This window comes from Acinonyx jubatus, unplaced genomic scaffold (genome assembly GCF_027475565.1).
Source record: "Acinonyx jubatus isolate Ajub_Pintada_27869175 unplaced genomic scaffold, VMU_Ajub_asm_v1.0 scaffold_20, whole genome shotgun sequence".
In the NCBI taxonomy this organism is placed as follows: Eukaryota; Metazoa; Chordata; class Mammalia; order Carnivora; family Felidae; genus Acinonyx; species Acinonyx jubatus.
The window spans coordinates 61,716-77,145 of record NW_026463939.1 but is presented as its reverse complement, the minus strand read 5'-3'; the positions used below and the strand labels follow the sequence as shown (position 1 = coordinate 77,145).

Sequence of the window (15,430 nt, the reverse complement as noted above, 5' to 3'; positions counted from 1 at the left end):
TCACAGTCTTCTATCTCCTTCAAACCCTCACTCCATTCGCCCCTTGTTCCGTTATTGTGACTCTGTACACAGGTGTGGAAAGATCCATAGGGTCCCTAAACAGGTAGTATTTACTACCCTGGACTTGGAATGAAGACCCCACTATTTATCCCCGGAATACTCAACCTTGCTTTTCAAATCTCAGTTCAAGCCAACACTGCCTGCTCTCTGAAGCCATCATTGAGTCTTCCAGGCAGGCTTTGCTGTTTCTTTCTCCATATACCCAACTGCTTCTGTCAACTCTATTTTTCCTTCCACTCTCTTCACTCTGGAACAAATTATCAGAGATATTAGTGCTAAAATCAGTGGACTCAGTAGTGTCACTTGCCTGTGCACCGATCAGACCATATTTAGAAAGTATATTTAATTCTTGGCTATTGTAGAGCAACATTGATGAATCAGAACATGGTCAGAGAAGAAAAGATCTTAAAGCCATTATATCGTGAGCTGCTACTTACGGAGTTATAAATTGGGAATAATAATATCCGGTACTGTTGTAAAATTGAACTAAAATAACACATCAAAATTCTGTTAACTTGAAAAGTAAATTTTGAGAAACACGTTCCATGCCCATTTGCCAATTTTACACTCCCTGTATTGGTTGCTCACCATCTTGAGAGAATAGACTCCCCTGTGGGCATTTGTTTCCTCTGTTTACAAATGAACTTGCAATGAAATTACTACTTTTTATTTTTTATTTATGTTTTTATTTTTATCTCCTTGATCGAATGTAAGCTTCTTCATGGCACAAATTGGTGAAATTATTTTCATATCCTTTAATACCAGCACATTAATACTAAACACACAGTACAGTCTTCAAAAGGATATGAAGAAAATCTGAAATGAGTTTCCACCAAAGGAAAACATTGTTGTTTTCTTTAAAATAGCTAATGGGCCATCATGTAGAAGACTGGTAACTTCATCACCTCCAAACGGTAGCACCAGGAAGAGTGTGGGTAGCTAATTGCACATCAGTATTGGGAGAATACTGAAAACTTCTAAAAAAGAAACAAATGATTTGTTATCCCATTATCCAAATAGTCTCTCCTAGTTGAAATATATGAAACCAGTTCATACAAATGATTAGAATATAGAAAGAATTAAAAAGGTATATACTAGAAATAAAAGCCTAACCTCATATTTCTAGAAACCACCCTTTACAGTGTTCTTCAAAAAGGTATTATGCATGTACATATATATGCCTATAAGTACGTCCGTAAAGTATTTTACACTGAAGGCATTCTCCCTATTCCCATTTATGTGAGTTAGTTGGTGTCTTCCTTTCTCCTTCTCTCTCCTCCCTCTCTTCTCTTTCTCTTTCTCTTTCTCTTTTTCTCTTTCTCTTTCTCTTTCTCTGTGTTTGTGTGTGTAACTCCACTTCTTTATGGTCGGTATTATTGAACTTATCAAGAAAAACAGTGTTGTCATGAGCAGTCGTGTACATGGATACTTTGAAATATATCGGGAACTTTCTCTAAAGATTTAATGTTAAAAAGGAAACCAAAGAAATAGACTTTCCTGTGAGGTAACGATGTCTTCATGAGTGTAAACTTTTAGAGGCTTTCCTTTTTTAAATTGTTTAATGTTTTTTTATTTTTGGAGAGAGAGAGATTGACAGAGTGTCAGCAGGGGAGGGGCAGAGAGAGAGACACACACAGAATATGAAGCAGACTCTAGGTTCCGAGCTCTCAACAAAGAGCCCAACTTGGGGCTCAAATTCATGAACCAGGAGGACAGGACTTGAGAGGAATTCGGATGCTCAACCAATGGGCCACCCAGGTGCCCCCAGAGGCTTTTCTTTAAAATATTACTGCTTTGGAAATGAAGCTAAACTAAAATGGTTCCTAACAGCTGTTCATAATTCTAATATAATAACGAAATTTTGGTTGCTATTCACATCAAATAATGCTTCTCAACATTAGCTGTAAATTATAATCATCTGGAGAAATTTAAAAACAGTAACAATGCGCAGGTTCCAGTCCTGATGAACTAAATCAAAATCTGTAGGGATGGGACTCAGGCTGTAGGTTTCTAGGTTCTTCTAATGTGCATTTACTATTGAGAATTTGTGATGTAAAAGTCAAGTCATTAACATCGTTTATCAGTAAGTTTGAAAACAAGAATGGCAGCAATAAAGGTACAAGAACTTTACGGAATTTATTTTCTTCTCTACTAGCAAAATGGGGGGAGCATGATAGTAATGTAAAGAACAGAAACACACTGGAGAGAACCTCAGACACTGCCAGTACAGGACTTTGGTAAATGTTAGTCATTTTCTCTGAGCAGATACTCCTTTTTTTCAACTCTTTGAATGCTGGTTCCTTATACAGAGGAGGAAAGGGTCCATATCTGTCTGCACTCTTTCCCATTGTTATTCATGGGTCCAAGGAAGCTGAGATGGGCATCTGAGCTTCTTTAATCAGTGGTTCTCTACAAGAAGGTTAGGAACCATCTCTCTGTATCAGAACTGGTATGTAGCAACGTCCATCAGAAGAGATGAGTAGGCTTCTGTCAAGGTAGATGCGGCAGGGTAGATAGACTGAAACCTGAAGCTAGGTTAAGTAATTGGGTTCTTGTTCAATAAATTGCTTGTTTGTGCTGTGTAATGAAAGATCTTTGGTGCAGTGGATGTCTGAATCCGAATACTCTTCAGATTTTCTGATGGAAAAAGAGATAAGGGTGAAAGGGATTTAATTTAGAACTATTGAAAACCTTTAAAGAGATTAGAAAAAATTGGCAAATGCACGTTCTTTTTTAAAATCGGGATTCTTTGTTACTTGTCAGCGCTGGTTATTTATTTTTTCAATTGACAATAAAACTTATTTGTTGGTTTTGTTTTTGTTGCTTTTAGTTTTTCTCCCATCAATTTGCCATCATTAAGTGACCTTTAAGATTCAGATTATGAAGAAGATAACGGAGAAATTGTTTTCTCCCAGCCCATGTACCCTAAACCTGAATTTAGGAAGTATTAACTTCAGGATTTCATTGGAATGTCACATCAGAATTGTAGGCACTGCATCGGTGCATAGACTAGACCTCATGTCTTGATTCAAGTGATATTTTTTCCCCCATAAAGTCAGACCTCACTCATGTGCCTAAGCTTCTATTTAAAAAAAAAATTCTTCAAAGAATACACTTTAAAAATATATCTCATTAAAAAATTCATGTGAACAATCAGAGCAGTCTGGATATGTAATAGTGGGTAGAATTTGGTGAAATATATTAATCTCAACAATAAAACCATTCGTGCATTGGGCTTTTTAAAGCATTGTCCCAGATAATTTTAATAAGTAATTATTTGAATGGATTTACTTTCTAAGGGATAAAAAAAATGTGTCCAAGAAATGAGAAATAAAATGGTCTCTTTCTTTTCATTCCACTCGTTTAACACTTGAAAAAATAAAAGGCTTTATTTGAGGAAAAATTTAGGGATACACAACTAGAAGAGGAAAGGGATTCACAACTCAGAAGGAAAACAAATGTTGACTGGATAAGATCTGTATTGAAATTCCCTTCGATATATGGTACATTCATAGTGTTTTGATACTTGGGACAAATCCCAGGCATCGCATCCCCTCAGACGCTTTGTTTCACATCTCTGTGTCATACTCTCTAACCCTCCCTTCACTAGGTGATCTACGTATTCATATTCATACTTCATCTGTTCTTGTTCTTTCCTCAGTTTTCCCTCTCCTTCTTTCTCTTCTCTGGAGGAACATGTATCTAATCTCCAGGATCATATTGGGAGTCAGAATTCTAACAAATAAGTGCTTATTGAAAGTAGCTTCTCTTTAGGGTTGCCTAGCATGCCACATGAAACAGCAGAACTAGGAAGTAAGAACACTGAGTTGAAGCAAAAGTTCAGCTGAAAAATTTGTTAAGTCTTGGCAGCTTCTAAGCCCTGTAGAGATCCATTTTCTTTTAGCAGAGGGTCAAAGGCAGAACAGGTGATCCAGAGCTGCACTGAAGATGGGAGTGTCTCCTGATGAAACATATCACTCTCAGACTCTGGGAGGCTGTCATGTGAGAGGCTGAATTAGAAATACTTCCAAAGAGACAACTGTCTTCTAGAGAGTAACCCTCCTTTTAAAAAAATTCAGGAGTTGGACTTCTCATTTATCTTTAAATGAGGAAGGAGACCTTCTCCATTTTCCCTAACTCTTGACTTCATTTTAGAACTGACAAGTTTAAACAAGATGAGAATCAGATTGCTTCTGCTTATCTCATGCTTTCAGCTCTAGCCGACAATGTAATTAATGTTGCTGTAGGAAAAAGAAAAAGCGTTCTTGAGGAGAACTTTTTCCTCTCTGCTTTTTGCAGGCATCATTCTTGAGAGAGTAGGCTGTCTTTTTGACATACTACTGAGGGAGGTATAACACACAGATGTCCTTGATGATTTTTTGCATGTCTGTTGATTTGTAAGTTAAGCCCAGACTACTTTTGTCTTCTTATCTTTTTATGGTGCCCAGAAGTTATTAATTACCATACTGTTAAAAAAAGTAGCATCCAAAACAAAAAATTATCCATACATATGCACATAGTTTCTTTTGCTGGCCTTCCCTACAACATATGATTTTCCTTAGCATGTTGGTGTTTTAATCCGTTTCTGGGGAAATTTGCTATAGAAAAGTACTAGAGTTATACTGATAGCTATCGGGTGTCTTTTATAACTAGTTCCCTCAGTTCAAGGTTACATTTTCTTACCTACGCTGTCAAAATTGTTTTTCAACATCATTCCTACAAATTCCAGTAGACTTCCCATCTTCTCTTGCAAGTCAGGTTTTCTCCTCAGAATCCTTCAATTTCTCTCTCTTAGTTACCAAATCAATTGTGAACGCTTTATTCTGGCACTCAGTTGTCTATAGCTAGACCCATATTTGAGTACCTATCCTGACAGTTTTATGTGCTTCAATTTCTGGTCTCTAATTAAATTATATACATGAGAATACTCAGAACTTACCCATAATATTTAGTCCGCATGGACTGCTTTTATAATCCATCTTTCTACTGTGATTCTACTCACTTATCAAGACCAGGTTTAAATGCCATTTCATCCATCACTTTTTTCTCTTCATTTATACTTTTTTCTCAGCACCCTTGCCCACCATCTACTACCACCATGGGGACATACCATAATTAATGGCTATTGTTTTTTATGTTTGTTCCTATGCTATTGTAAATGCACAATACCTTGTGATATATGTATTCATATGTGTATCTGTCTGCCTTATAAGAACCTCAATATAGGAATATACCTATATCTATACAGTAGCGTATAGAAATACACACTACTTAACTCTTTGTTGGTATGTGAAATGGTTTACCTACTTGTTATAGAGAATATATACAGTTTTTTCTTACATTTATTTTTTAAAGGACAGACTAATTTATTATGAAAAAAATGTGTTAAGAATTCGTGGATCTTTTCTGTAGATAAACTTACATTCTGTCAAGAGAAGTCAACGCCTATTTTCAAAGGCAGAAAATTTTCTTTTTTTCTTGGTAGCAATAATGGGAAACACTTTAACCTCCTGTTTTTTAGTCCAAAGTGGAATGGTGTTATTTATCATGCATTGATTTGTTGTCTCTGAACTGACAAAGTAGGTGGTTTGGCTATTTACAGTCAGTGTAAGATGGTATATATGTTCAAGGATGCAGGTGAGTACCATTAGAATAAGTCCTTTGGGACGGCTAGTTATGTAGCAAAAGGAATATATCATACAAGTGATTAAGGATGCAAAAGAAGAATAGTATAGAAAGATATGATGGCTTTAAACATAAGTTGTCTTCTAATGAAGCTGATGTCAATCCAACCATTCTTTAGAGAAATCTATGTAGGATAAAGTTCTAAAATTTTCATTTTGTGATCATAATTGTATTTTGAAATGATTTCTACTTATAATGGGAATCAATATTTGATCTAGTGGATCCTCAGTATCATCCTCAGTATGATAGGATTGTTTAAGCATTTGTAAATTGGGAAAACTGAGGAATATAACAGACATGAATCCCTCACTTTCATTTTCAGTTTTTATGAAATAAAACATACATTTATGCATTATATTTATACTTAATATTATATTCAATGTTTACTGTACAGTTATTGTAAGTAAATTTTTTTCCTGTTATAATTAAGGGGATATGTAGTTGATAACTTAGGTAGAGTATTCAGTGAAAATACTTAACAAAATGGTCTTAGTGCATATATTCTGCATACAATTAAAAACTTCTGTTTGTATGAAATGAGAATATCCCAGGATTCATATCGGATGGCTGTAAACTACCTACTTAATGTTATGTGATTTTTCCATAAGAAGCTTATTTGGTGTTTCTTTCTTTACAGAAATATCTTTATTTTAATATATTTTATTATAATAAAATTTATATGCTAACACTTAATAATACTATTCCTAATAAATTACTCACGCCGCCAATGCCACCTCGCCACCACCGCCGCTATGACTCTCTAGCGTGTAGTTCTGAACTCTGTTTCTTGGTAAAACTGCGAGGTAGGAATTGTTTGTTGGCTTTGAAACCAGGGGCGGATCAAGATGAGTGCTTGACACTTTGGTAATGATGTCATTTAGGAAAAGGCATCGGGTTTCTTTCTTAGTTTCTATTCAATTTGGAAGGCTTAGCTCTATCACTGTCATTTTCTGGTGACATGACTGAGCGTGTTTGCTGAGCCTCAGAGGCTGTGCCACATGAAAGGGTACTGGGGCGGGCGGCCCTCAATCCTCCACCTTCCTTGTCGGGCGCTGGTTTGGCTCTGCTGCCGTGACAAGTCCTGGATGTGAGCAGTGTCCCCCCTCTGCCTTGTCCTCAAGACTGCTACATCAAGGCCTGCAGAGGGTGGGGACTTGAGGGCCACAGGCCCAGCCCTGGGGACCTTGGCCGTGGGGCCAGTGCTGGGGTTCAGTCAGGGTCTGGCTGGCTTCAGCTGTCCTTATGCGTCCTCATGGCCAGCGCACCTGTGACAGGTGTGTGCTGTCTGTAATTTGGTTGGGGTGATGATATATGGAAATGTCCAATAGCTTGCTTTTAATGTAAGCTGTTCAGCAAGATTTTCCTATCTTACGGAAAGCCTTTTGGCTGATGCTATTAGAGTAATCGCCGATAGACCAAGTTTTGAATTCTGTGGCAAAATCCCAGAGAGAGGACGTGAACGTGCTCAGGTCTCTGCTCATCCCTCAGCTTTTACTTAAAAGGACCTGGCTGTCACTTCTTGTTCCTATTTACATCTGATTTCTCCCAAAGCGGGGGAGTTGGAGATGGAGAGAGGGAGCTGCGGTGTTCTTAGAACGCGCACCTGTTGGGGCAGCTGGGAGGCTCCGTCGGTTAAGCGTCCAATTCTTGGTTTCGGCTTAGGTCATGATCTCATGGTTCGCGAGTTCAGGCCCCACGTCAGGCTCTGTGATGACAGCGTGGAACCTGCTTGGGATTCTGTCTCTCTCCTGCTCACACACACATTCTCTTTCTCAGAATAAAACAACAGAAACAGAAAGCAAGCATGTGTCGTGCTCAAGAGGAAGCTCTAGGTTTGGCAGGCTTCTCACTGTAAGGTCTGAAACTTTCCTCAAAGAGTCGTTAAAAACCATTTGTGAAGCTGAAGAGCCTGGTTTAGTTGCTTGCCACTCAGTTTTAGCCTCTTGACAGAGGCTGGCATCTTAGTGGTTCAAGTTCGACAGATTCTATTTTTTTCCCTTTCAGGCAGATTTCAAACTGATGTGTGATAACGCGATGACCTACAACAGACCAGACACCGTGTACTACAAGTAGACCAAGGAGATCCTTCACGCAGGCTTTAAGATGAGCAAAGTAAGAAACCCACGGCAGCAGGGAGCCACAGAGACGTGAGTTCCCCTCTGTCTCGATGCCTACACAGAGCCCCACCCCCACTGACTGACATGCTTCCACCAGTCCATCACTGGCAGTGGCGCGGAGCTTCTGCTCTAGGGTACACATCCCAGGCCACCCTCCCCTCCAGGTGCTCTCTCTTCTCTCTCTCTCTCTCTCTCTCTCTTGCTCCTGCGCCAGCTGGAACGTCTCCTTTAGGGTTGGTGGAAAGTGCTGGATCTGTTGATCTAAGTGTGGGTGTCTGATGGATTGCAGCCAGACTGTGATTTGTTTTACGTGGCTGCCTCACTGAGTCCGGACAGGACGTCTTGGCCATCCAGAGTGGCTTCCCAGATCTGTCCCACGAGCCAGGTTGCATGTGTCACGCATCTAGGACCAGTGCCTTGTACCTGATCGGCCTGTAGGTGAGGTGAGGGCCACTGTGCCCTCTGGCCCGTCCCCCTCTGCCAGCCCCGAGTGCTCCCAGCCAGTCGGCCGCGCCTGTGGTGCTGACTCCCACCTACACCTGCCGCGGTAGCGCCATGGGAGCCCGCTGTTAGGCCAGGCGAGGCTGCGGCTGTCCACATCCAACCCATCGCCATGGCGCCTCGGCTGTGAGGCAGAGGTAAAGGCCTGCTGCTCTGTCCTTTTTGATTCTAGGAGCGGCTGTTAGCTCTGAAGCACAGCATGTCGTTTATGCAGGACATGGATTTTTCTCAGCAGGCAGATCTTCTGGGCAACGAAGACACGGCTTTGGAGGAGCTCGTTCCTGAAGCAGCATCTGTACAAGTTGAAACTGCCAAGGAATCCAAAAGGAAGTAGAGAAGTTATCAGGTATCGGGAAACGCACCTCAGGAATGTGAGTGAGGGTGAGCCTGTGCTGGCGCCCGTGTCTGTGGAGTAGCTCGTGGACCCCCCCACCCCCACCCTACCTGCTGGAAGGAGCCTGGTCCCCAGAGGCTGCGTGTGAGCTCTGGTCTCAGGTGTTTCCAGGCAGCTGGCCGGCAACCTGGACCAGCCGGGCCTTGTCACGCTAACGGACCTGGGGGCACAAGGGCTGGACGGCCCCTGCCAGCCATACGCAGGCTCTGTTCCAGGTGTGACACTGCTGTTCCCATATGTGTGTTGCAGGGATTGTTGGCCCTTCACTCTGAAGACGTTCCCTCCTATGCAGGACACTTGTTGGTGGCCTGGCTTGGCTGTCCCTGAGCGGGGGACATAGCTGTGCTGTTAGGCAAGTGACACGCTTTGGGGGGGGGGGCTTCATTCTCATCATACCCGACCCCCCAACTCCTGCAGCCATCCACCCCTGGGCGGGGGGGGGGGGGGGGTTCTTGCAGGCTTGGGATCCGCAGGCAGAATTTGGTCCCACAGCTCCTTGGATGGAATCTGTCCATATGCTTCTGGAACCTTCCACAGGAGAGACCACATCCGTTGGGTGCTGTACCCAGCGACCCTTGGCTGTTCAAATAAAGCTCTTCTCTGTGTGGGGGTCTGAGGCCACCTGCCGAAGCCTCGGGATGCCCCTTTTGCCTCATGACCTGTGCTCCCAGCTCACCCTTGTTTCTGGTGTCTCCACGCTCCATGGAGGTTTGCCTCTTTTTCCAACGGTGCCTCGAATGACATTGTGAGTAGTGAGGTTGCCGTCAGGTTGCTCTTAGATCGACTCAGGTGTGCAGCTGAGACACGAGACACCTCCAGCGGCCGTTTGGGTCTCCCTTGCTGTTCGTGGAGGCCTCGCGTATTGCTGCAGTTACAGCCATGAGGACAGGGTCAAGGAGTACTTCGTGCCCCTGCTCCCAGCCATGGTGCCTTGGGGGGAGTGGTAGGGACTGACTGTGGTGAGGTGGGAGCAGCACGTGCCCCGGTGACGTGTGTGGTGTTCTTGCCTCGCAGCTGCACGTTTGAGCCGGAAGGAAATGCCTGCAGCCTGACTGACAGCACGGCAGAGGAGCACGTGCTGGCCTTGGTGGAGCACGCAGCTGACGAGGCTCGGGACAGGATCAGCCGGCTCTCACAGGGGGCAAGGTCGCGTCAGGGGTGTCTGGGCAGAGCTCGTGTCCCGCGGGCTCTCTTTGGGTCCTGTCACCAGCTCCATCTCTGGGGTGCCTCGCGAGCAGGACCCTCCCAGATGTGGTGTGTGTTACGGGGTCGCTGCAGGCAGGCTCGCCCCGTAGTGGGGATGTTGCCCACCGGCGGATGGACGTCAGGCCTGCCAGTCATCTGCGCTGCAGCCTCCCTCTTCTCCTGGTTGCTTGTGTCTCTGTACGCCTCTGCAGGACCTACACGAGGCACAGGCAGAGCGCAGGGGCTCCTGGCTGTCCTCCAACCTCAGCTCCCTGCCCAACACCTCCCCCTCCAGTAGGGACCAGCACCACCTGGGTAAGGTGGCCCCGGGACTTTGTGGGCTGCTCCCTCTGCAGGGTGCCCCTGCCCCTGGGGCGCTGATACCGCCCTCTAGTCGGGCAGCTGCACGGGGCTGAAGCGTGTGAGTGGAAGTCACTTGGGGTGAGGAATCGTGGGGAGTGGCCGTGAGACATGGCCGGCCCTGCGTCATGAGGAGCCCCAGCTGGCTACACCCCAGGGACCTTGGAAGGGGCAGAACGAGCCTCAGACGCTGAGTTCAACTCGGGGAACGTTTGTTTCTTTCTGCCACTCCCGTTTTTAGTCCTAACACAGAGTGTCAATGAGTGTGTCGATCCTCCGGGGCCCTGAGGGGAGAGCAGGTGGCCTGGGGCCTTCTGTGTTTACTGAGACAGAGCGGGCAGGTGTGTGGGCCCCACCGGGATTTCAGTCCCACCAGGAAGGGAACCAAACGCTTCCTGGCTCCTTGAATTTACTCCCTTACTTCCCCATGCTCCTGTTGTAGTTCCCAGATAGAAGGTCGGGCTCGCGAAATACGTCTTGACGTTGTGGGCTCGGGCGTGCTCGTCCATGGTGGAGGTTTGGCTGAGTAACAAGCGGGCTCTATGGCTGAGTTGTGGTTTCACTAACCGCCGTCACTAGGACACGTTTTCGGCCCGGTGTGAACCGCGACGTGTGTGTGGATCCACTGTGTGAACACCTGTCTTTCCCACAATTGCAGGAAGTCCTTCTGGCCTCAGCATCGGGGAGCAGCCAGAGGTGACCCACGACCCATACGAATTTCTTCAGTTTCCAGAACCTGCAGCCTCTGCAAAGAGCTAGCCTTGTAGATAGACTTCCGTTAGTTTTTTATTTTTTTATTTGTGTGTACAGTTTTTGTCGTGAGACAGAGACTTTCGTTTTGTCCCCTCTGGCATGCGGGAAGCAGCCCCGGGGAGGTGGGGAGGTGTCTCTGGCATCATGTCAGCCACACGCGGATCCCGTGTTTCTGTGGGTAGCCCCGTGAATCCTGGACAGTGGACAGCACACATACAGGTGTGTGACTGGGTGGGGTTGAGCCGTTGTGCTTTGTCTCTTGAGCTTTGAGGGGTCTGTAAAGCTCCTCTCTGTGGCTGGCCGGGACATACCATCCTGCCCCAGCTTCCTTCCCGAGCACCCCCTGGGAGGCAAGAGATGCCCACGTTGAGGGTCCTGTGTGCTGTTTGCCCTGCCCGCCCTCCCCGCCGTCCCCACATTTCCGAAGCAGGTCATGGTGGGGCCGCGCCCTCCCGGCCTGGGATAGGCTCTGTGCTGGGCGAGGCCTGCCTTCTGCTGGAAGCTGACACTGCCCCCTGACGACAGTGATGTGCTGTGTCCATAGACTTTTTTAATCTGGATGTGTTTACTGGATGCTTGTTTACATTTGCAAAATGTAGAGATCTCAATAAAATACAGAGCGATTGCATGTAATTGTTTGCAGCCCCATAGGTGTCCACTTCTTTGTTTGTTTGTTTGTTTTTTTAATTTTCTTCAACGTTTATATTTGAGAGAGAGCACAAGAGAGGGAGGGGCCGAGAGAGAGGGAGACACAGAAACGGAAGCAGCTCCAGGCTCCGAGCTGCCAGCTAAGAGCCCGACATGGGGCTGGAACTTACAAACCGTGGGATCATGACCTGAGCCGCAGTCGGACGCTCAACCACCCTGAGCCCCCCAGGCGCCCCTGTAAGTGTCCACTTCCAAGTGACTTTTCAGCAAGAACCTTTGTCACAGGCGGTCAGCAGCGTCCGTTCCGGCTGCTCACCCTCTCGCGTTTACTCTGTGTCTGGCCCCGTTCTCCGCCCGCAGTGTGTCTCTCTTACCCACCCTGCACAACTTCCAGGTGGCTTCCTTTTTGAAAACAGAATTGGAAGGGCGCCTGGGCGGCTCTGTCGTTTAAGCGTCCCACTCTTGATCTTGGCTCTGGTCATGATCTCCCGGTTTGTGGGTTCAAGCCCCATGTCGAGCTCTGTGCCGACAGTGCGGAGCCTGCTTGGGAGTCTCTCTTTCCCCCTCTGCTCCTCCCCTACTTGTACGCACATGCGCGCACTTCTTTCTCTCTCAAAATAAATAAACTTCAAAATATTAAAACAAAACAAGATTGGCGCTTCTGTCACCTCACAGGGCAGAGTGAATCCTGGGGGAAGGGGGTATGTGTGACGGAGGCAGTGGACAGCACGACGTCCCCCGGCCCACAAGTGCCATGGGGTGGGCCAGCCCTGCTGGCCACTGCCTGCTGCACTGGTAGGGCGCCTTGGGAACCTCAGGAGAAGGGGAGCAAAACATTGCATAGCTGAGGCGTCAGGAAGCCGTGGCAGGTGCCAGCAAAGGAGCAAGTCCCCAGGAGGACAGACCCCACGGTCAGGCTGCTCCTTCCTGGGTGTGTCACACACAGCCGTGAAGGGGGGACCTGGGGCTTGGGGCGCCTCCCTGGGCTTGCTGCCCCAGGAAGCTGGCAGGATCCAGGTCAGAACCCACAGGTGCTCTTGGTGGTCAGAATAACTGGGGGCAGGTGGCCTGAGAGGGGGAGTGTCCCTCAGAGCCACAGTGGCCACGTGTCAGCCACGGATGCATGGGAGCACCACAGCACCTCAACCATGCTGTTGACTCTCCAGGAAGGGGCTGTGTGGGCAGACAGTGCCAGGTGATGGGGGTCCATCTTGCTGCCTTTTCTGTGGGAAGCCACACTCCAAACAAGACCAGTGAGGTGGAGAGTGTGCACATGTGTGAGTGTTGCACGCTTGTGCAGTCTCATATGTGCATCTGTGTGCACATGAGTACGCGTGACATGTGAGCATGTGTGAGCACGCGTGTGCACGTTTATTCTGGTGCACGGGTGTGCACATGCACATTGTGCTAGTGCATGTGTGAGCACGTGTGTGAGCATGTGTGTGAGTCAATGTCCGTACATGTGTGAGCACATGTGTTGGCGTGTGTGTGTTGGTGCCTGTGTGTGTGCACGTGAGTGCCAGCGCCTACCTGTCCCGCACTCCACCTCACTCCTCCGCCATCCCTGCCCCCAGCCCCAGTGCTGACCCTTTGGGGGTTGGGTGCTTAGGTGTGTGCGCAGCGGGATTGCAGCAGGCCCGTAACAGAGCTTGTGAATGACCTTCCTGTCAGGCAGGTTGAGGATCACACTCGGTGGAGTGCTCTGTGCACCCTAAAACTAGGGGGGAGTCTGTGTTGAGGGAAGGGGACACTGGGCTGCAGTAGAGGGGACAAGAGTGGGTTGCAGAGTGGGGCCCACAGAGTGGGGCCCACAGCACAGAGTGGGGCCCATTAGAATTTTAGGGCATGCAGTTGTGTGTGGGAAAAGTCCTGGTTGTCCCGGGCGGGGGTTACGGCTCTGGTTTTTAGTCTGTTTCTTAGTGTTGTAGCTTCTGAAGTTTTTCTCTTGGAGCGAAGATGTCTCTTTTGGAGGCACATTTCTCATAGGTGTGAGTGGCTGAGGTCACCGTGGCTCCAGGTCAGCCAGGAGGCCCGACCACCTGCAGACTCGGGGGACCCCTGGGGTAGTGCCTCCCCTGCCCCACTCCCTGGTGCCTCTTTCAGGGTCTGCCGAGTGGAGGGGTTGAGGCCACAGGCCCCAGAAAAAACCCCAGCGAGGGGCCAGCAGCCTGCACACAGGCGTATCTGGGGAAACCCGTTCTATGCAGAAGGCCGATACCTTGCTCGTCTTCGTTTACCGAAAAGCACTTTCAAGCGCTGTAAAGACTAAACTTTGCTGCAGCTTGAGCTCTGCCAGTGGGAGTGGTGGCCTCACAGCCAACACTCACATGCCGTGTCAGACGTGGCGGCTCGAAAGTGAGTGCACTGTGGGAGGCCTGCACTCTGGTGGGTGCCCTGCCCTGAACTTGAACTGTGTTCAGTTACTGGCATCTCCCACCATCCACGGCCTCTGCTGTGCCGATGGCTGGGCTCTTGGGGGTCTGAGAGCCTGGTCAAGCAGCCTGTCGTCTGCCCTGGGTCTCTGGTGGCATGTTGGCCTGGCCCGGGGTAGCGCTGTGGACAGTGGTGGCCGGCAGGCCTGGGCACGGGATTCCCTGGGATGTGGTTCCAGGTGGAGGTTAGCACGCAGAGCTGTGCGGGCCCCAGCCCGGGGCTGCCCACAGGCGGGTGCTGGTGTGCAGGGCCCATAAGGGGCAGCCGCTCTCCCCTCCCCCGCCCGGCCACCGGCCTCCAGCACCCTCATTCGCTGCGGCCCCTCATCCTGGGCCCCATCTCCTCTCGCCCGCCTGTGGTCAGACAAAGCTGCCAGGATCAGCGTCCCTGTCATCCCCAGGGACTCTTTGCTCCTGAAGATCGCTCTGCATGGTGTGTTGGGCCAAAGGGGGTATGTGTTGAGGACGTGGAAGCCCAGGTAGTCAGGCTGGATGTAGGAATGACCCAGACCAGCAGTTGGCCCCACCCCGGCCACGGGGGCCTTCTCTGCAGGGTGTCCCCAGCTGGCTGTGGGGGCCCCAGGCCTTCTCTACAGGGTGTCTGTAGCTGGACCCGCCCTGCCCCCCGTTGGCTGTGGGGGCGCCAGGGTGGGGCCGGCCCTGGCTTTATGAGGCACCTTGGGCTCCATCATTGCCACAGCAACTGGGCCTTTGTTGTTTCTCAGGCCTGGGCCAAGTGAGACTGTGATCCTCAGTCCTGCCTGGACTGTTAACCAGGAAGGAAGTGGAGCGGGTTCTGTCTCCCAGTGAGGTAGGTGTCTCCTGCTTCTACTGTGACCAGAGAACTCAGAAGCACAACCTGTGCGCATCCCCAAGCAAGACACAGAATGAAATAATGATTCAGGGGCTGTCAGGACCTGTGTCAGGTTTCAGAAGGTCACGTTTGCCAGGCTGTGATAGCATAAACACGCAGGTGTGCCCAGGACGCCCTGTTCAGAGAGCATGGTGTGACGGTGTCTGTCTGGCAGGGGGCAGGGTCACCATCCACAGTCACACTGGGCCAGTGCAGCAGCCTCTGCTCGAAGCTTCTGTGAGTCGGCCATGTTTGTGTTGGGGACGTGGAGGTGACGATGGTCTTGTGGGAGCATTGCGGCTCCAACACATCTCACACCAAAACCTGGACTAAACCCTTAGGAGTAATGAAAAACGAATGTCAGGAACTGAGCTTGGGCTAAGAGGGGACCCAGGCCCCACCGAGTCTGCCCAAGAGGGAGATCGTTAGGTTCCCTTCCTGC

The 15,430-nt window shown here is 48.3% G+C and overlaps 1 protein-coding gene across 11 annotated transcripts in view; it reads left to right on the top strand.

Moving 5' to 3' along the window:
- Positions 1–15,430, top strand: part of LOC106989708 (probable palmitoyltransferase ZDHHC11B) — a 99,502-nt gene that overhangs the window by 45,867 nt on the left and 38,205 nt on the right. For 3 of the 11 annotated variants that reach the window (XM_053213896.1, XM_053213900.1, XM_053213899.1), the window contains 4 exons: positions 7,750–7,857; positions 8,599–8,734; positions 9,772–9,903; positions 14,861–14,946. The gene's annotated coding sequence lies outside the window, so the exon portion shown is untranslated. Of the gene's footprint in view, positions 1–7,749; positions 7,858–8,595; positions 8,745–9,771; positions 9,904–14,860; positions 14,947–15,430 lie in introns of all 11 variants that reach the window. The other 8 variants (XM_053213895.1, XM_053213898.1, XM_053213897.1 and 5 more) reach the window with 4 other exon arrangements.